Source organism: Ursus americanus, chromosome 8 (genome assembly GCF_024610735.1).
Source record: "Ursus americanus isolate L20-20 chromosome 8, mUrsAme1.1.p, whole genome shotgun sequence".
Lineage (NCBI taxonomy): Eukaryota > Metazoa > Chordata > Mammalia > Carnivora > Ursidae > Ursus > Ursus americanus.
This window is the reverse complement of record NC_142134.1, coordinates 81350672-81372155: the sequence shown is the minus strand read 5'-3', so window position 1 is coordinate 81372155 and position 21484 is coordinate 81350672. Positions and strand designations below refer to the sequence as shown.

The 21484-nt window shown below is 58.4% G+C and overlaps 1 protein-coding gene across 2 annotated transcripts in view; it reads left to right on the top strand.

Moving 5' to 3' along the window:
- The first annotated feature begins 1806 nt into the window (after positions 1-1806).
- The window catches only part of RGS12 (regulator of G protein signaling 12), a 109736-nt gene continuing 90058 nt past the window's right edge, over positions 1807-21484 (top strand). For both annotated transcript variants that reach the window (XM_045770855.2, XM_087864325.1), the window contains exon 1: positions 1807-1912. The gene's annotated coding sequence lies outside the window, so the exon portion shown is untranslated. The remainder of the gene's footprint in view (positions 1913-21484) is intronic.

Sequence of the window (21484 nt, the reverse complement as noted above, 5' to 3'; positions counted from 1 at the left end):
ATGATCTTCTCAGAAAGGGGCCCTGGCCTCCGACTGGGCAGGACACTGCTCCCGAGCTCTCCGGCCCCTGGCCCTTGGACAGCAGGGTGGGCTTGGGTGCTTGTCTCAGTCCATTTGGGTTGCTATACCAAAAATACTGGACTGGGGGGCTTAACAACAACAGAGTTCTGGAGGCTGGAAGTCCAAGGTCAAGCCATCAGCAGCTTCGGTGTCTGGTGAGAGCTTGCTGGTTCATGGACACGGTGGAAGGGACAAGAGAGCTCTCTGGGCCTCTTTTATAAGGCACTAATCCCACCCATGGGGGCTCCACCCTTATGACCCGATCACCTCCCCAAGGCCCCACCTCCTAACACCCTCGTATTGGGGTTTAGGCCTCAACGTATGGATTTCTGGGTGCACGTTCAGTACTGGGCACCACAGCAGTGCTGCTGTGGAGACGATCGGCCCCCAGGGCGCCCCTGGCCTTCGAGCTCCCCGTGGCCGGCCCCCCGCTGATTGCTCCCAGCATCTACAGTGTGAGGCCCACATGGTACCATGCTTGGCCCGTATCTCACCTGCAGTGAGGGGAAGACGCACGTGGACGACATGGTGTAGGCAAAGAATCACCCTTGCTATGGTTCTGGGAGGAAACATAACTTAGTTCTCTGGTTTTTCCATTCAGGTGGGGCATTGCTGGCAGTGTGACGCTGGTTTATCTGTCATGATGAGCCCAAGCGCAAGCGGCTCCGGCCAGGTTTGGGGGTGGGCTGCGGCACCAGAGGTCAGGGCCCAAGCAGTCAGGAGTCCTGGGCTTGATTTATTTCCGCACTTGGACCACAGAGCAAATGCCCAGGGCACTGTTTCCCCCAACCACTCTGGCTGGTCACTATGACTCCAGGGAAAGTTATTTCCAAAGAAATAGTGATTGCTGAGGACAAAGACAACGGGTCTCCGGTGGGGTCCAGGCAGAAGGGGAGGGGAACGCCAGCACAGCAGGGAGAAGCCACCTGGGTCGAACCCCTGTTGGGAGGACTAGAGGATGACTGTGCTCCGCGGGGGACACCACACTGCTCCTCTGCTCTCCTCCCTTAAAAATAAAACGATCTCTGGGTGGCTGTGGTCTAGAAGCACATCAAGGTCTTCAGAGGGTGTGGGATCCCTGATGCTGGGCGCCTGGCTGGGGCGCAGAGCAAGTGTTCTCTCACATTCTAGGGGACCAGGGCTGGAGGCGAATCCCCGTCGGGAAGACGGGACGGGACCCGGGGCGAGGGAGCAGGAGGGGACCGGGCTGGGGAGGGACCCGGCGCCGGGGAGACGGGAGAAGACCCGGGTGCGAGGGGGTGTCGGGAGGGACCCGGGGCGGGGGTGCAGGAGGGGCCGAGGGTACGGAAGGGGACCCAGGCACCGGTGCGACGGGATCGGGGCCGGGAGAAAGGAGAGGACCCGAGCGGGGAAACTGGAAGGATTCCGCCGCCGGGGTGAACCACCGCCTCAGCTCCGGCAGCGGAAGTTCCGTCCAGGGTCTGGGAGGCCTCCGCCGCTTCATGGCCGCCTCGCTGGCCCCGCCCCCGGGTAAGGTCCCGCCCTCATTTCTTTCTGCCCTCTTCCCTTGGAAGCCCAGCCGCGTGCCCAGTTTCTCGCCCTTGTAGGCCCCGCCCCCGTAGGCCCGCCCACCCAGTAGGCTCCGCCCCGCCACCGAGGCCCCGCCCCACAGACCGAGAACTCCTGTTCAGTCCTGAGACCCGCCCACGTCTCTAGAAACCACGCCTTCTCTCCGCCCCCAGGTCCTGCCCCTCCTGGCTCCGCCTTCCCCGTCGGCCCCGCCCCGTCGGCTCCCGCCCCCCAGGGCCCCGCCCCCCGGGCGGGCGGCGGCAGCTGAGCGACCGTTGCGCGCGCGGGCGGAGCGGATCGCGGCCGGCGGAGCGAGTGGCCGGTAGGTTGCGGGCCGGGCGCAGGGCCGCCCCGCCTCCGTTTCTTTCTTCTCTGGGCGCGCGCTCGCGCCCTCCGCGGCCCGGCCGCCGGCCCCGCCCAGCGCGGCCGAGTGGGTCTGGGGGCGTCCGGCCGGCGTCTGGCTAGTCCGGGCCCCCGGCGCCACCGGGCCGCCCGGCAGCCGGCCGCTCTCCTTTTGTTCCTGGGCCCTCCGCCGGGGACTTGTCGTGGGCCCGGCGCGCGCGGACCCCGCCCGGGGCCTGGCTTGTGGGGTCGCCGTGGGGCCGGCCGCTCCTTGGCGGGACCTGAGGGCCCGGGGCGGGGGCGGGGGGCGGCGGCGGACGGGCCGAGAGCCCGGGCCTGCCGTGCCCGCCGCGCTCGCCCGGACCTGGGCCGGAGCCGGGGCGCCCCGGGGCCCGAGTCTGCTCGGGGTCTTGAGTTTCCTGGCCGCCCCCGGCAGGCGGCCGCATTGTTTGAGCAGAGCTGTCTCCGGAGACTCCAACTCCGGCAGTTAACTGCCCAGCGTCAGTGCCGCCGCCGTGCGGGTTTCCCGGTCCAGGCTGGGCTGCCAACTCAGGGGTCCTGGGGTGTATACAGAGCGGCTCGGAGTTGTGGGGTGTTGACAGCGGCCCGGAGTTGTGGGGTGTAGACAGGGCGGCCTAGAGTTGTGGGGCATAGTCAGAGCCCCAGAGTTGTGGGGCATAGAGTGGCCCAAAGTTGTGGGGTGTAGACAGAGTGGTCCAGAGTTGCAGGGTGTAGACAGAGCCCCAGAGTTGTGGGGCATAGACAGAGTGGCTTAGAGTTGTGGGGTGTCGACAGAACCCCAGAGTTGTAGAGTATAGACAGCCCCAGAATTGCAGGGTGTAGACAGGTCTGCCCAGAGTTGTGAGGCATAGAGTGGCTCAGAGTTGTGGGGTGTAGACAGAACCCCAGAGTTGTGGGGCATAGAGTGGCCCAAAGTTGTGGGGCATAGAGCCGCAGAGATGTGGGGCGTAGAGTGGCCCAGAGTTGTGGGGCGTAGACAGGGCAGCCCAGAGTTGTGGGGTGTAAACAGAGCCCCAGAGTTGTGGGGCATAGAGTGGCCCAGAGTTGTGGGGTGTAAACAGAGCCCTAGAGTTGTGGGGCGTAGAGCAGCCCAGAGTTGTGGGGCGTAGAGTGGCTCAGAGTTGTGGGGTATAGACAGGGCAGCCCAGAGCTGTGGGGCGTGGACAGAGCGACTCCCAAGTTTGGGGTGTAGACAGAGCCCCAGAGTTGGGGGTAGATAGAGCCACCCAGAGTTGTGGAGTATAGACAGAGTGGTCCAGAGTTGTGGGTTGTAAACAGAGTCCCAGAGTTGTGGGGTACAGACAGAGAGTGCCCAGAGTTCTGGAGTGTGGAGAGTGCCCCAGAGTTGTGGAATATAGACAGAGTGGCCCAGAGTTGTGGAGTGTAGACAGTGCTCCAGAATTTTGGGTATAGGCGGAGAGCAGCCCTGGAGTTATGGGGTATGGACAGAGGTCCTGGCACCTGCCTGGCCACTCTGCTGGGATATGCCCTTGGGCAGGTGGCCACCTGAGCTGTGCCTCAGTCGCTCATGGCGCATCGGCTTGGGAATGGGGCCTGCCAGGGGGCCGCTCGGCGTTCTGAGGGGTATGTCCGAGGCCCTGGGAACGGCCAGAGTCAGTGAGTCTGCGGTCACAGTGTGCTGTGGGAGGGGACCCGTGTGAGGCCAGGGGTCCTGCAGGAGGGTGTACTCCAGAGAGGAGGGGCGTGGCCCGGGGTGAGGCACGGGGAGGGGTCCTGGAGTCTAGAACATGCAGGGGGCGGGAGGCGAGGAGTAGGAGAATGTGGTCACGGTTTTACTAGAGACATAATCGTCTCCGTGTGCAGTTTCATAAAAATGCCACCTCACCCGGTGGGTTTGAGGACCAGACATGGCACAAGGGTCTGGGACCTCTGTCTATACCCCATAATTCCAGGGCTGCTCTCCGCCTACACCCCACAATTCTGGAACACTGGTGGCCACGAGGGACACCGCTGGGACCACTGCGATGGGCGGGGCAGAGGAGGCCACAGTGACTGGAGGGAAGGCCATGGACTTGGGCTGGACGTGTGGAGCGACCGTGGTGGCACAGTTGTGGGGCGGGTTGCGGCGAGGAGGGAGGCACTGAGCTGGCCTGCGTGGCAGAGAGGAGGGCGGCTGTGGGCTGGTGGCCCCGGAGTCCAGGGCAGGTCTCCTCCTCCCCTCTTTCCAGAACGAGGGTGGCTGAGGGCGGGGGCCAGTGGCCAGGAAGGGGAGGAGCGGAGGGGCTGCGGGAGAGGCTGCAGGAGGACAGGAGGGATGGACACGCTGGCTGCTTCCAGGGGAGGTCCCGCGGAAGGTGAGGGTGAGCTGTTTTTCTGCTGAAACTGTTGTCTGTCCCCGAGGCGGCCGAGAAGCAGTCAGGAGGCAGGGCAGGCCCGCGTGCGGCTTCCCGCGCTGGGCGCTGGCGGTGCGGCAGGGACCGCTGTGTGTATCTTACACGGCACGCTTTCTTTGACTCGCGTGGGATTCCTTGAAACGTTTTACTTTCTAGTGGGCACTTGGAAGAGTTTCCCGTGGCCGCTCTCACAGCCCCCGCACACGTAGTGGCTGAAGCTGCAGCGCCGCGTTCCCTTGTGTCCTGGAGGCCAGAAGTCCCACGTGTCACCGGGCTGAAAGCGACGGGGCGCCTGTGCAGGGGAGAGCCCCTTCCCCAGCCCTGCTGGCTGCCCCCCTGCCGCCGCGGGCCGCCTCCCCGGCTCCTTCGGCCTCCTTCCCGCAAGGACCCCCGCGATGGCACTCAGACCTGGGGGCCTCTCCCGTCGCGGGGCCCCCAAATGTAATCATACCTCCAAGTCCCTGGTGCCTATCCGGTGACATTCACGGTCCGGGGAGCTAGGAGCTAGTCTCAGGGGACCACTCTCTAGCTGACGTCCATGCTCCTGACCCCAGTTTTGGGAGGACTGGCTCTTCCCTCTCCACGCCAAGGAGCGGCCATCTCCTATACCTTCCTCGGTGGCTCGGGAAAGCAGATAAGCCTTGCTCGGGGTTCAAAGCTGGTAGAGGACTCGTTTTTACCTTTTTTGGGGGGGTGGTCCCCAGCTCCCTTGCCCATCTGGTAAAAACTTTAGAAGTGCACTCTGTATGCACGCACACGCGATTTTACTGTAGATACAAGTTTCCCATGATTGTTGGGGGGTCGCCCTCTCGACGTTCACCAGATCGATTCGTGCTTCTGCTCCAGGCAGAGCTCTGGCGTCCGAGCCGCCCCCAAAACACGTGTAGTTTGTCCTTTCTGCTTTCCTTCCATCTTCCGTCCAATGGCTTTGCTGTCCCCAGCCCTGTAATCACGGTGATCCCTGATGTATATCCTTCCCCATCTCTTTTCTTGTTCACACAGTCATTTATAGGTGGCCATGTGCACACAGTCACACCCCCACAGATACAGACACACGCACACTCACATAGACATGCACACCTACACACACAGACACCAGGGGCACACACCCCATGCTCCTTATCTTGTTCTACATTTTACTGTTGTCCCTTACCAGTGGCCCTAGTCATCCTTCCGGGACACTGGGCGACGAGCCAGCCTACGATGAGAAAACCAGGCGGTAGTCCTGGTCTTGTCTGCTTCCCCGCATCTCCCAGAGGCACGCGTGCTCCGCTTTCCGGGCCCCTGGTGTGCACTGCTGTTAGGCTGCTGTTTTCATGTGTGTGCTGTGGACGTTCGCTCTCGATTTCTCTCAGGTGCAGAAGCTTCCGCTGTCCCCACTGCCCTACCCCCCCTTCCTCTCCATTTCCTGCTGCGGTCCCGTGTTTTGGTGGGGCCTGTAGTCATGGCTTACCTTTCTGACGCTGGGTGTTGTCTGTTGCTGACCCGTGAGGACACTCGTGCATAGCTGCTTTCCCATCCGGCCCTGTCACCCGCCTGGAAAAGGACTCTCTTGCCTCGCAGCCAGCATGTGTCCCGCTGCAGCCCTGTGGTGGCTGTGCTTGTTGTTGGGGGGTTTTCTCCCCGAGTCCTGCGTCCTGCCCCAGGCTGGCCTGGTCCTGGGGAGGCCCGTGCCCAGCTGCTGTGCGGGGTTCCCTGGGCTGCTCTCCCTCCACATTGGTCCCTGCTTTCTGGACCCCTCTCTTCTCTGCCTGGGCTCGCTCCTTGTTTTGTTGAAGGTTGGACTCTGGATGGCTAAGAAGCATTACGTAGTATAGCTTTTTAAGAAAGATTTTATTTATTGAGGGGGGAAGGGGCAGAGGGAGAGAGTCTCAAGCAGACTCCCTGCTGAGCACGGAGTCCGACACGGGGCTCGAGCCCAGGACCCCTAGACCATGACTTGAGCCGAAACCAAGAGCTGGATGCTTAACTGACATAGCCACGCAGGCATCCCAATGTTGACATTACTTTTGTCTTTGATTTTGAAAATATCTTTACTCCTCAGTTACTTTTAGTTTAGCTGGGTATAGAATATCGAAATACTGACAAGTATTTTCTCAGGATTTTGAAGATGTTGCTTCGCTGCCTTGGTTTCTAGCGTGGGTGCCGTTCTGATTTCAGTCCTCTGTCTGTGATGTGGCGCAGAAGCTCATGGGAGCGTCCCTCGTTGCCCTGTGCTCTGAGGTAGCCCGTGACGGGGCGTGCTTTCATTGCTGTGCCGGGCGCGTGCTGGGGCCCATCAGCCTGAGCACTGACATTCTGTATCACTCCCGAGAGAATTTCTTGCTTCCAGTCTTGTGCTCTTTCTTTCTGGAATCCCTTTCATTTGGCGTTTGGATCTCCTGGCGGCCCCGCTAATCCCTTGATCACTTGTTGACCTCAGACATGTTTGCTCAGCTCTTGGGCCGAGCTTTCCATGGTCTTCCAGCTCTTCCTGTAGTTACTTCATTTGTTATGCTTTTCAGTTTGCAAGAGTTCTTTTTTGATTTTCCTTTTTTAAAAAAGATTTATTTATTTGAGAGAGAATGAGAGAGCGTGTGTGGGAAGGAGGGGCAGGGGGGAGGGGGAGAGAGTCTTCAGTAGACTGCACTGAGTGGAGAGCCCAATGTGGGGCTCGATCTCATGGCCCTGAGATCATGACCTGAGCTGGAACCAAAAGTTGGACGCCTAACCGACTGCGCCACCCACCTGTCCTCAGATTTCCCTTCTCTTTTTAAAAAATATCATCTTGTTCTTCATTTAGAGATGCAAGACCTTATTTTTTAGGAGATAATAAACATACTTCGAGTTTGTTGTCTTATTTTCCTTTTTCCCTCAATTTTTCATGAGACTGTATCCTCCATGATACCAGGGTTTTTTCCCTCATTATTATTCATGGCTAATTTCAAACACCTAAAATTATGCCTGACACATGGAAGAAGCACTGTATAGTGTTCGCATGTCCTGTATTCTTTCTGCTGTTTGGGGGGTAGGGATTTCGGTTATTCTAACAGTTGCCGAGAAAGGTTTTAAATCTCCAACACGCTGGATTTGTCTGTTTCTACCTTTAGTTCTTTCAGGTTGGGTGCGCGGGTTCGAATCTCTGTTAAGTTGGCACACATTTGTGGTGGTGGGCCTGCTGATGAGGGGGCTTTGGTCTTGAAGTCTGATATATAGGTGTTTTAGAGAAGGAGGGAGGGGCAGAGGGAGAGAGAGAATCTCAAGCAGTCTCCACGCTCAGCATGAGCCCCGTCTCACCTCCCTGAGATTGTGACCTGAGCCAAAATCAAGAGGCAGATGCTTAACCAGCTGAGCCACCCAGGCGCCTTTGAAGTCCGGCACTAAGCCGTTGCCCTTCCAGCGCTCTCCCGTTCACTGTTTCCGTGGCACAGCTCTCTGTTCTTTTACACTGAGCCGTGTGTGTTCTTAGATTCAGAGTCAGCTTCTTACAAAGCATATGGTTGAGTCCTGCTCATTTATTCCGTCTGATAGTTTCTGCTTGTGAATGTGAATGTTTTGTCCATTTACAGTTTTTACTGTTTAAATATCCCTCAAATGGAAGACTTTTTAATTAACAATAAGCACAAAGTTTTCCAAAGCAGCTTGGGGGTGGGGCATGAATCATATTTGGAATACTCTTTTTTTTTTTTTTAAGATTTTTTATTTATCTGTTTGCGAGAGCAAGAGCGAGCACGAGAAGGGGGAAGAACAGAGCGAGAGAGAGGCAGACTCGCTGCCGAGCAGGGAGCAGGCTGATCCCAGGACCTGGAGAGCAGGGCCTGAGCCGAAGGTAGCCGCTTCACCGGCTGAGCCCCAGGAGCCCCTGTGGAGCCTTCTTCATCAGGCCCTCGCCATGGGGCCGGCTGTGTTCTCCGTGGCTCCTCTCAAGTGCAGTCCAGAGTCGCCAGGCCCAGGACGCGTTTTCCCCAGGAGGTCCTGGGGCAGGGCGAGGTGCCCAGGCCACCCCGCTCCCAGAGCCCCATGTCTCTAGTTGCCTGGAGTCCAGCCGGGAGGCCAGCTCTTAGCAGCCTCCCTTCCTCCCTGTGCAGCGGGGGTGGTTGGGCCCCAGGAGGAGGAGGAGGAGGGGTCCCTGGGCCCACCCGTGTTAGTTCCCTGCGGCCCTTGTCACAAAGCACCACAGACCGGGGGAGCTTCAAGTCGCAGAAATGTATTCCCTCGCAGTCCTGAAGGCCAGAAGTCCAAGTTGAGGTGTGGGCAGGGCTGCGCTCCCTCCAACACTCTCTCAGGAAGGGTCCGTCCTGCTTCTTCCAGCCTCTGGGGATACCACCCCGGCCCGTCGCTGCCTCCATGTTCACGTGACCTGTCCCGGGCCTGCGCTGGGTCTCCCCTCCGCCTCCCTCTCCTAAGGACACTTGGAATGGCGCCTGGGGCCCGCTCAGACCATCAGGACCATCTCCCGTCGCACAGTCCTTCACTTAAGTCCATTGGCAAAGACCCTGTTTCCAAAGGTCACATTTCCAGGTTCTGCAGATTAGGGCCTGATGTTTTTGGGGCCACCATGCAGCCCACAATACACCTGGGAGGGATGGAGCCACGTGGGGTCACCAGAGCTTGGGGCCTCCTGCCCATGCCACCAACTCTGGCCACGCCTCCTTTGGTGCTTCCACACGGGGTCTGCCCTGGGCCTCCCCGTGGGCGGGACTGACGCTCGTGGCTTCTCCCTCACAAGCACCACGCTGAAGTGGGCCCGGGACTTGGGAAAGAAAGATTTCTTTCAGCCCTAATGAAAGAACCACACAAGGGACAGTGCAACATTCCTCTGCCTGGTCCTTTTGAATCCTGTAGGGAATGACCAGATTTGTATGTGGGTAGGAGAATGTATTGTGGGAGGCCCGAGATAAGGCCCTTTGTTGATGAGGAAAGTTGTTCTATTTTTCCTAGGTGTTCGGGGGTGAGGCAGGGAGGCAGGTGTGGGCAGGGGATTGAGTGAGGTGGGGGTCAGGCAGGGCAGGGGGACACAGGGCTTGGCCTGTCCCCTCCTGTCCTTGGGCTGCCACTGTCCATGTTGCCTCGGGAAGCTGCTGTGAGGGGCCAGGGGTGGCGTGGGTGAGGCGGAGGGGACATTCCAGTTGGGGGGGGGGGAGCCAGCTGGGCGCCAGCGAGGAGGAGCTGAGGGGTACTGAGTCAGGGACCGTGAGCGCTGCAGCCGCCTCTGTCCCTTCTGTTACGTTTACCAGACGAAACATACTGAGCGGTATTCAGGTCATACTTAGACTAAAAGTTATCCGCCTTTTACCTGAGGTTCTAATTTGACCGGGTGTCCTGTTTACTCACTAGCCCGACAGCTCTGTGGTTCCACGGTGTCCAGGTCGAACCACCACAGACAGGAATAAATACCAAGTAGAGGGAAGAAGGGGTAGTCAGATAGTAACAGGGGGAAATGGAGATGGTTTAACCTCCAGTACCTCAAAATTCTTGAGCTAGATTCGCTTCTGGAATCAAAAATAGCTGCACAGTTCTATCAGCTACAGAGCAAGCTGTGAGCTGGCGGCTGGAGGGGGTCGGCACCAGCCCTTCGAGCCCCCTTGGCTCAGTCCTGGTGGTGGGGGCTGGGTGGGAGCAAGCTGCGGCTTCGGGCCCTTGTCTGAGCTCCTCAGAAAGGCATGGAAGGTGGTGTGGTGCCGAGCCTGGGCTGACAGCAGACATGGCTAGAGTGTGGGGCACCCTGGTCTGCAGGGTAGTGGGGGGGTTGGTGGGGATTGGAGGAGTTAGTGGGCTCTGAGCTGAGCCAAGGAGCAGCGGAGGGATGGGGACGTTAGCGGAAGAGTGATTTCTCGACAGGAGTCAGGGCTGTGTGCCCTCCCGTGTGTCCCCCTGACCTTCCGTGGGTGGTGGTCTTGGCTTGATGAGCTGTGCTGTCCCCAGGGGCCATCACTGGTCACTGTTCAGAATTGTCTATCTGGTGCTGCTGTCAAAGCCGCTCCACAGCCGCTGAGTGAATGCGTGAGCCCACGGATGCAGGAGCTGCAGGGAAGCCGCGGGGCGCTGAGGACAGGACCGCCTGGGGTGGACGTGGAGGCTCGGGCAGGCCTCGGCAGGCCGGCTGGGAGAGAAGGGGGGAGTGTTGGGCTGGAGCTGAGGCTGAGGGAGGGGGAGGGCAGGCGTAGGTGGGCAGGGTGGCGTCGGGGAGTGCCGGAGGCTCTGAGGAGCGGGAGCAGGGCTCAGCGCTGCCCAGGAGGCCGCACAGGAGGCCGGCTGCTGCAGGGTGCTGGCGGGCCGCCGGCCACCTCCCCGCTGCCCTGACCTTTGCTGCGATCCCCACTGCCAGCTCCCACCCGGCCTTCTGGCTGCCTTCCTTCTGCTGACCTGCAGCTTTCCTTAACTGAGAGTTTTCCTACATTCGTTCTTTGTAGAAAACCTTCTTGATATAATGTAAATAAAAGAAGTTACATCGAAATGCACCCACCTCAGTGTCTTTGTTCAGCCCAGCGCCATGGAGAGTGATGCAAAATGACGGGAGGAAGCCCACCGGTCAGGCCAGTGGCCGGCCCCCGTGTGTGCGTGTGGATGCTGGGTCCCAGCATGTGTGTCTTTGTGTCGCCCAAGGCTGCAGGTGCTTGTCCCATCCTGTGTGCAGCCAGTATTAAAGAGTGCACTTTCCTGGGGCGCCTCGGTGGCTCAGTTGTTGAGCGTCTGCCTTCGGCTCGGGGCGTGAGCCCAGGGTCCTGGGATCGAGCCCCGCATCAGGCTCCTCCGCTGGGAGCCAGCTTCTTCCTCTCCCACTCCCCCTGCTTGTGTTCCCTGTCTCGCTGACTGTCTCTCCCTCTGACAAATAAAGAAATAATATCTTTAAAAATAAATAAAGTGCACTTTCCTGATCATCGCAGGTCTTGCATTTTTCTTAATTTCTTTGCGGTGAGAGAGCGTACCACTTCTCTTAATTGGTTAGCCTACAGATATTGTTTGATGTAAACTTTGTATCCCAAAGAATTCGAATCACTCAGAAAGATACATGAATACTTTGTGAACCAGTAAAATGGACCTTTGTAATTTAAATGATAGTCTTTGTGCCAAATCTAGACCTTGTTCTTCACATGCTCGAGGAAGGGCTAGTGCTGGGTTAGAGGGACACCGGGAGCGGCATACCCGTGCCTCTGGGCGCTAGCCCCTTCCCACAGGCCTTTGTGTCTGGAGGGCCTCGGGCACTTGCAGCCATGGCGGGTGTCCCTCTGCTGCTGAGCTGTGACTGGGGCTGGGGAGGCAGGGAGGCCGAGGGGAGGCTGGGAGGAAGCCGAGGGGCACTCAGCCGCACACCACCCCCCAACATCTCAGTGCCATGAAAATGCACTGGTGTCATGTTCTCCTGAAGGTGGAAGCTAGGTAAGTTTAGAGCTCGTGTTTCAAGCTTTCTGTAGTGGTGAGGATGACATTAGCATAACTGTTTCTTCAGCTCCTAGTAGTATTTTCAGAATTCCGTTTCCTTTTCACTTTATTGGACTGGGGGCACTCTCTGTACGTTCATTTTTCTGATGTGTTGGAAGAGGTGAAACCTTCTTCAAGTTGCCAGTCTTTAATCTCTGCTCTCTTTTTCTTGTTTTTCTCCTCTTTCCTCATTACTTCTAATTGCTGTCCTTCCTGGTTCCAAGAGCACCTTTCCTGTTGGGGTGCGTACTTGGCTTCCCTGTGGATCGTGGCTGCTTCCTGAGGGGCTGGCGCTTCTTGACCCAGCCTGAGCCTGGAGCCCGGCCAGGAGGGCAGATGGGGACACGCCATTAGTACCGAGTCCGAGATGCGCCCTGCGGCCTGAGCTCTTGGTTTCTTTGGAGTCCGAAGCGTTAAACCTCAGGAACTGGCATTAAGAAGAGCCCCGTGCAAACTGTCTGCATCATCGTCAGTGCTGACCTGGCACATTGTACGTGTCGCTGTCTTGTGTTCAGCCTTTTACGAGGTGGTCAACAGCCACGCGCACTAATGATTTCAGTGGCTGCTGACCTGCTCCCTAAGCTTAGATTCGTGTTCAAATTTGGGAGACGGAGCTACCGAGGACTTGAGCTGGACGCTCTTGAGAGCCGGGTAAATAATTGTGGTAGCAGCAAAATGTCATAGGAGGTCAGCTCCTCGTGTGCTGATGGCCTAGACTGGGATTTGTCCACTGTGTCTGTGTTTGGTCGTGACCGTGACCATGGGCAGCGCACCTGGGCCTCGTGTCCTCGGTGGTGAAATGGGATCGTCACAGTTAGCTGGGAGGTCACCGTGCTTAGGTAGTCGTCGGTGCAGTCCCTGTTCTTGGCCAGTCTGCTGCACTCCGTAGTCCGTGTATCTCAGGCGTGTGCGGTTGGATATCCTGAGTCCCCTGTCGCAGACCAGTTGGGGGGACACTCTGAGAAAGTGAATCGTGCATTGCTGCCTAGAAATGCATCTAGCGCCATGTGGTCTGTGTTTATAGCAGCCGTGATAACAAGTGTGCATTATGTGGGGTGCAGGTCACCGACTGCTGCCTAGTGAAGAGTCCCCCGAACACGGCACCTTACAGCAACCGACGTGTGTGCTCTCTCGGTTTCCCGGGTCAGGCACCTGAGGCTCCGTGGGGTTCTCTGTCCCAGGTCTCACCCAAGGTTGTGGTCAAAGTGTTGGCCGGGCTGCCGTGGGGTGGGTCTGCTTTCAGGCTCACTCACGCGGGGGCGGTGGCCTCCGAAGACCTAACGTGGCTGCTGGCAGGCCTCGCGACCTTGCCGGCTGTTGGCCAGAGACATTGTTGCCACGGGGCTGCCGGCAGCTGCCTTCCCTCAGAGCGAGTGAGCGGGATGCGAGGACAAAAGCGGTCTCTCTGTAATTCTTTGGGAGTGACTTCTCCTCGCGTCTGCCCTGGTTATTAGGAGCGAGACGCTAGCACGTGGGGCAGCACGTGGTCCTGGTTGCCCGACCCCAGCCCAGCCTGTGGCCGCCCTGCTTGCCTTTGCGTTGGGACTTGGCTGGGTGAGAGGCTGCGTCTTTTGCCTGCTGATCGGGGCAGTTAGGCTGACAACCCTCGTTGGAGGAGTTGGGTTTAGGGTAGAGGGGCCATGGGGTCTGGGAAGAGGGAATGGGGGTGGATCCTAGCTTCACCTCAGAGAACTCAGAAACATTCCAGAGTGGCTTTCTGTCAGGTTTCTTTCTTTCTTCCTTTGTTTCTTTCTTTCTCCCTTTCCTTCCTTTCCAAGTAGGCTCCATGCCCAGTGTGGAACCCAGCACAGGGCTTGAACTCACGCCCCTGAGATCATGACCTGAGCTGAGATCGAGAGTCAGACGCTTAACCGACTGAGCCACCCAGGCGCCCCGTCAGAAACCTGATGTTTGGTTCCTTTCATCCCTTTCCTCTTTTCTGAGTTGGTATTGCTCAGGCTCTTGCTGACTGATGGGAGGCGGGGGGGGGGCACGATGGCCTCTGCTCCTCCCCCGTGCAGCCCTCGCCGTGACTTGCTCTGCTCACTGGGGTGCACCCCACCCTTGCCTGGCCCCGTTGCCCTTCCGGCACAGTCTCCTGCGTGGGAGCTGGCGGGGTGGGGGCAGACCACAGGGCACGGGTCTCCACCATCGCGTCCTTGCCGGGCCGGTGGTAGGCGGGATGGATGTGGGTCTGGAGAGAGAAGTCCACCGTCGCTTTTATACAACGAAGAATGACACGTAAAACTCATCACATGCTTCAGTTAACCTTTATTTTTTTCTCATTACAAAAGTCATGTTTGCTCTTTTTCGAAATTTTAGATGCTATGAACAAGAATGATTGAATACTAACACTTAGAAAAAGCGAAGACCGTTTCTGCCACATTTAGTGGCTCCGCGGGTGCTTACTGAATGCCTTCCACTCCAGGGGGCCCGTCGGTGTGAACACAGATCCCGCCCGCATAGCCACGTGTCACGCGTGGGTCAGGGAGGGGAGCGAGTGGATGGACCTGGGCCTGTGATGGGCCCTGTGGACAGGGGGTGGTCTGGGAAGGGGTGTTCCAAAGGGGAGGGCACTGTGAGCTTGGTGCTGGTGACAAGGCGTGAGAGCCAGCACATTCTTGCCCTGGGGAACCGTGTGGGGTCCTGTGTGGTCTCCCGGGTCCTGTGGTTCCTCAGACGGGCGCGGGAGTGCTGGCAAGGGCGGAAGGGGAAGCCGGGGCAGGCCCCCTTCTCGTGCATGAGTTCGTCAGACGCAGCCTCAGCCAGTGGCTCTGGCGTCTCTGCCGTACACATGAGCAAGGTTGTCACTTGACCAAGGTCACAGAAATGGCAGTCTGGTCCTTTAAGGTCCAGTTCCACAGTCCAAGAGCCCTGACTGGAACAGACTGCTGGACTCTGTCTTAGCTCCTGCTGGGCGGCCAGAAGGCAGACTCCCCCAGTACGGGCTCCCCAGGATGGGCTCCCCTGGATGGGCTCCCCCAGTACAGGCTCCCCCAGGATGGGCTCCCTTGGACAGGCTCCCCTGGGTGGGCTCCCCTGGACGGGCTCCCCTGGGTGGGCCCTGTTGTCTCTGTTCCCTCTTTCTAGAACAGTGCCTGCACAGAGAAGGTGCTCCTAAGTGTTTGTGAAATGGATGTGGACACACATCAGCTCACTCTTTTGTGTTAGCAGAGCTGTTTTAGTGCCTCTGGTATTTAGGGGAAGAGTGTAAAATTCTACACACGCAGGTGCTGCCCGTCCAGCAGTCCTTTTAAAAGAATTTCCTTCTTTGGTCCCAAAGTCCAAGAAGTCTTTTATGGAGAGCATGGGAAATTTTCTTTGCCTGGTCTATTTGAGGCTTCAGCTCACCCTTCTAGGATGTCTGGGGCTTGTTTACGCATTGTCAGTGTTTATCGGAGTCTTCATGTTCAGGACACGCCACAGATCCCAGAGGGCTGTTCTGGGAGCATCGCCCGCCGCTCACCTACCTGTCTGGCTGGTTTGGACGAGTGCGGTCTGTGCCCGCCCCTCCAAGTAGCCCCACACCGGCTAGAGCTTGCATCATGCGTGGACCAGACAAACGGTAGCAGGGGGACGGCCTCCAGATCAGGGGTGTCCAGCTCATTGTGACAGTAGTGGCCACGGGACAGACTCAGACACAGAGCGAATGCCTCACTTCCATGCCTCCCTTGCTCTCCGATGACCGGCATGCTAACGTGCTGAGACAGACACGCTACTTGGGCCCCACTTACCTTTTGGAGCTGCCACGGGTTTGAAGTCTTGGGGGTGTGGGATTAACATCATCGCTGACTCGCGCCAGTACCAGAGGGACCAGCTGCCCCGGGGAGCGCAGGCGGGCTGCGGGGCCCTGTGGGCGTGGCCACTGGAACCCTGCTGGGACCGCGGGGGGGGGGAGGGGGGGGCCCTGCACCTGTCTGCCACACCTGTCTGCCGCCCCCTGCACCTGTTTGCCATCTGCTCACCCTCAAGTGCTTGTTCTTCACCATCAGGTGGGAGCTGCAGAGCCTCCCAGGCTGGGCCCTGCTGTTCTCACGTGTTCTCGGGCAAATTCTGTTCCTTTGTACAAGACCTGTCTCCTCTCTCTAAAAGTTTGATGGGACTTTTTACACTTACCCTGTTCAGCATTTGGCGAGCTCTTTGTTTTTAAAGATTCTTGTTTTTCTGTAGTTTGGGGAAAGGGACCATTAGTTTTTGGACGAACCCACCAACCAGGTTTTATTGTGCAAACATTGACTATCACTAATGAATTCAGTTAATCTATCCATTCAACCCCCCCACTCATCTGTCCATCCCTCACTCATCCACCCATCCATCTGTCCCCCATCCATCCATCCCCCATCCATCCATCCCCCATCCATCCATCCATCCATCCATCCCCCAACTCTCCCCCATCCACCCATCCATCCGTCCCCCATCCATCCATCCCCCAGCTCATCCATCCCCCATCCATCCATCCCCCATCCATCCATCCCCCATCCATCCATCCATCCATCCCCCAACTCTCCCCCATCCATCCATCCCCCATCCATCCTCTCCACGCCTACCATCACTGGAGCTGTGTTACTGGGGCTGTGGTAACTCATTGCTCCTGCAGAAGCAGGCTGGTTGCAAACTACTCCCTGAGATTCGGCATGACCGTGGTTTGGGGCTTGTAATGAAACTGCTGTGTTTTTCTTTGTCCGTGGGGCTTGAGCAAGTGGCCTGTCCCCTGAGCACAGGGGTAGGGCTGGGGAGTGTCCCCTTTGCTCTAGTGGCTGCAGGACCCCTCTGCTCTTTCTTCCAGTTTCTTTCTCTCAATCCTCCTTTTCCACTTTTTTCTAACATCAAACAAGGCCAGATATCCCACCAAGTGCTTCCGTCCGGCTTCTGTCCCGGCTGCCTCCAGGTTCTTCAAAGAGACTGGTGTGTGTCCCAGATGTGGTGTAATTTAAGTCATACGACCCGAATGCATCCTACAGATTTGGGGACCGTTTCTGGCTGCCTTCTGTGGGGGAGGTAGTGACAGATGAGCAGTGAGATTGTCACTGAATTATCCACGTGTTTTCTTCCCCTCCATCCGCACGTCTCACCTCGGCAGCTCCGGGCAGACCGCCTTGGTGGCTTAGCGCTTCTGCACCCTTCCCGTCTCCTGCTCCGTCTACCCCGGAGGCCGCCCCGTGTGGTCTGGGGTCTTGTGGACTCTGTTCGCATGAGCGTTCCTTGTTCATGATAGCCTTTTCTTGGGGCCGCCTCTTTGTGAATGTCTGCACGTCCTGGTTAGGATTTGGGGAGTCTCTCTGGGAGCCCCTGCTTGTGTCGGCCCCTGCCCATGTGTCTGGGAGGTGGCGGGCCTGTCGCTGAGAGAGAGGCAGCTTTGGGGAAGAGTTTGTTGTGACTGTTGAGTCTGAGGTGCCCCTGAACCTTCAGGAGAGGACGGGTGGGAGATCAGCATGTGGGGACCCCTGCCTTGAGTCTGGTCGCTTGGGGCAGAGAGCGTGGGACCCCCACACTCGGGACCCCCACCCACTGAGGCTCCGGGAGGCGGAGGCGTGGTGTGTGGAGTTTGCTGAGAAGTCAGGGAGGAAGGTTGAAAAGTGTCTGTGGACGCAGCTCCGTGGGGCTGTTGGTAGCCAGGTGGGACGGCTTGCAGGCAGGAGGGGCTAGAGGCCAGTTTGGAGAAGGCGGGTGAGGGCAGGAGATGGGTCGTGGGGACCCCAGCATGGGTAAGCCTTGGAGAAGCTGGTGAGGGAGGAGCGCAGCTCTGGGAAGATGAGTCAAGTGAGAGCTTTTTCTCCTTTTCAATTCAGAGACGCTTGCATATTAAAAAGCAGTGGGATGGTCCACTCGAGAGGGAGCGGTGTCCTAGCAGGGAGAGGGTGACAGGCAGTGGCAGCCTCCGAGAGTGGTGGGCACGGCGTTGAAGGCTCCGGGTGGAGAAGCTGGCCGGAAGTAGGAAAAGTGCACGCCGGCCACATGGCCGTTGGGCCGGTGGGCTGTGTCTGTTCTCTACAAAGGAGAGTGAGAAGGGGTCAGAAGACCGAGGTGGGTTTGGGGCAGTCGTGGGTGGAGCAGAGCCCTTCAGGGGCTGAGAAGCGTGACTTTGGCCCCACAGTGTGTGCTATGGAGAAAGACCACCATGAGATCCTATGGGGCAGGGTGTCCCCAGTGGGCACAGAGGACATGGGGGTGGACAAGAACATGGCTGGGCTCTTGCCTGGTGGACTGAAGACCGGGGGAGAAGGGCGGGGATTACCAGGGAGCATGGGTCAAGCCATGGTCAGAGAGGAGGAGTTGGGACACAGGTGACGTTGAGAGCGGGTGGCTGGAGTGAGGAGGATAAGGCTTTTGGGGTGAGGAGGTGGAGGGACAGAGAAGACTGGGGGTGGCATGTCTGGTGGCCTGGAAGTGGGGGGTAGGGCGGGGTGGGGTACAGCCTGGAGCAGGGGAAGGTGTGCCATGGGTGATGGAGGCAGAGGGGATAACCAAGGTGATGCCTGGGTGCACAGAAGGATGGGGTGGGCTTAGGTGGAAGTGAGGGCCAGAGGAGGGAGAGAGGGGAAGGGAGGAGGGACAGGAGTGGGAGGCGCTTCCAGCAAAAGCTGTGTTCGGCGGGCCGAGTGGGGTGCTGGGTGGCCGAGAGAGTATGGGAAACAGGTTTGTAGCTGCAGTGAGAGTTCTCCGCTGCCTGTTGGCCTTGGCGTTACTCACGAGGGGAGGGCTTTGCAGTCGAGAGAGGAAATGGGTCTCGAAGGAGAAGGGACCGGGCATGGAGAAGGGGTTCTCGCCTGGGTTGGGGGAGCTGGCGGCGCCATTTTGTGGAGCCCAGCGGGTGGGGGCCGCGAGCAGTGGAGGGTCCCCACGGGGCGCACTGTGCCCCTTGGGTTCCTTGGGAGCCACTCATGGAGCAACAGGGGTGCAGATGTGTAGCCTGCCAGTGTCCTTGGCCCTGAGCTGTGGGGTCTTCCAAGGGAGGGTCTGTTCCCTCAAGTGGCAGCCCTGTGCTTGGCCAAGTGGCACGCACAGTCCCGCCTGGTGCCACCATTGAATGGCCAGTAAATAGTGTCAGATGTCGGGTGGGCGGTGGGTCAGATCGAGAGCAGTGGGAGCGCCCTTCAAGGATGAAAGCCCAGTGGGAGCATGGGTTGTTCGTGGCTGTACATGGCCCGGAAGTGGCCTTGGTGAGCTGGTGAGCCAAGAACCCACCAGCTTGTCCTCTGGCATTTTGGGGACCTGCCGTGTGGGGGGGGGCAGGTCCCAGGTCGGTTTAGTTTGAGGGGGAGCGGGATTGTCCTGGACTGGGGAGAGCTTCTCCGAGGTCAGGTGGCGGGCTGCTAGAATGGCTCAGATGGGGTGAGGCCGGGACGCAGGGATGGTCAGCGTGCATCCTGGTGCGTGTGGCTGCATGGGGGCTGTGTCAGGTCTTCCGTGGGTGTCCCCAAGGGGCAGTTGGGGGGAGGTGGTGCCTGGTGGGTGTTTGGTGCCCTGGCATTGCCCGGGTGGTGGCTGGAGGTAGCGCCCAGACACGATGGCTTTGGGGGAGGGGGAGAGGGCAGGGCCTGCTGGGGGGGGGTCCCAGTCAGAGAGGGTGGCACAGTGCCACCAGGCCCCTGGGCTGTGGGCGGGACTGTGGAGGGGGACAGTGCCTGCTCTCTCAGCCCCAGGCTGTCTCTGCTTCCTCTGGGGACCCCTCTGTGTGGAGATAGAGGGAGCTGGCTTCCAATCCACCTGTGTCACCCGTTACCCGGGCAGCCTTGACAAGTTACCTCTGTGTCCGCAAAATGCGAATAATCGTACCCACCTCGTTAGCAGCATTGCTTGTCGACACACGTGTTACCACATGTAAAGTCCTGAGAACAGCCCTGGCCCATACTGAGCACCACGTACTGAGTCACGAGCACTGTGTACTGAGTACCAAGCACTGAGTACTGTGTACTGAGCACCATGTACCAAGTACCGAGCACCATGTACCAAGTACTGAGCACCGTGTACTGAGCACCACATACCAAATACTGAGCACTGTGTACTGAGCACCATGTACTGAGTACTGAGCACTGTGTACTGAGTACCGAGTACTGAGCACCCTGTAAGGCCCCCCACTGCCAGTGCTTCTGCTGTTGTCTGGCTCAGGAATGTGACAGTAAGAGTCTAATAGAAATATTTGGGTAAGCCACATAGAAGACTGTTACTCGGTGTTATATTGTACAGTGCAAGGACTCTGGTGTTTGGATGAATTACAGAATAATTCTGTATATAAAATTGGGAAATTCTTTTTTTCACAGAGGTGGCACCTGCTGTTTGGTGGAGACAGCCAGGCAGTCTTCTGTCACTGGAGGAGCGCCACAGGGCCTCGCGACCTCAGTCCTGGGAGGGTTCACAGTGACGGCAGGCAAGGGCAGGCGCAGCAGCAGCCTCGGTGTGCTGTTTCCTGCACCTCCCCACCAGTAGGGCAATTCCCCTGGCATGAGTTTCTGTCTGCAGGGGCAGTCACCACGAGCTAGAGGGTTAGAACAACACAGCTCTATTCTCTCACGGCTCCGGGGGTGGCAAGTACAAAGTCAGCCTCACCTGCCACAGTCACGGAGGCCCCAGGGGTGGTCCGTTTCCTCGCTTTTTGTGGCTTCTAGAAATGCCCTGTTGGTGAGCTCTGTGGCCCTTCCTCTCCCTTCACAGCCTGCCACTCTGATCTCTGCTTCTCTCTGACTCTGGCCCTCCTTCCAGTCCCCAGGGCCTGCCCGGATCATCTAGGATACCCTCCCGTGTCAGGAGCCTGCAGCTGACCATGGTCGTGAGGCTACTTCCCAGTTCCCTGGGGGGGCCGGGGGGGAGGCATATTTGGGGGGGAGCACCATTCAGCCTGGAAGAGCCCCAGTGAGGAGACCCGCAAATGCTCTTCCTGGCCAACTTTAATAAACATATTTTTAATGATGAATATCAAATAGTTAAATGTCCAGTCATGATGCTTCCATGACTCATGTATCAGCAGAGGTACTCAATGGTGCGGTAGTTCTTTTATCGCTCTTACTATCGGGATGGCTTTATTCAGACCCACGCCCTGCATGCCATGTCCTCTGTGTCCCTGTGTCTGCCGGCGGGGTCACCCCGGAGCGCGGCCTTCTGTCCCTCCAGTTCCTTCCCTCGTGTGTGGTTGTGCAGCACTTGGGATTATGCTGTTACCGCGAACCTTTCCCAAGATGAAGAATTTCTCCTAACAGCTTTAAAACAATTACTTAAAAAACATGCACTCCTTAAAAAACATGATCTCTATAATATTTTAGGTCTTCACAATATGGTTTACTATACTGTTTTTTAAAGTGATCTTTGAAGGGCTTTGTGCAGCAGGAGCTCCGCCTGGGGCCCACGCTGTCCTCTGAGAGGCCCGTGCAGCACTGGCCCGGGGCGGGCATCTGGGCTCCTGGCCATCAGGAGCGTTCCCGGCTCCTCAGCGGTGCCTCCCTGTCCGCGCCAGTGCTGTGGTCGGTGCTGACACCCCTTCCTCCTGGGGGCCTGCAGTTTGGGCCGAGCCAGGGAGAGGCGCCTGCGGGACCAGCCCCAGCGAGAGGCCAGCTCCGTGTCTCTAAGGAGCTTCCCCAGCAGACAAGACCCCACACGTGTTGTCACAATGTGCTGCTGGGAACAGAGCGAGTCCCACCTGACTCCCCGGGAGAGAGAGGATGCTGGAAGCTGGCACCTGCTTCCTCTGCCCTTCGTCCCCCCAACACCCCCCCCCCACCCCGTACCTTTTCCCTTTACTGATTTTGCTTTGTCTGTGTTCACTGGGGAAAATGCCAGCGGCC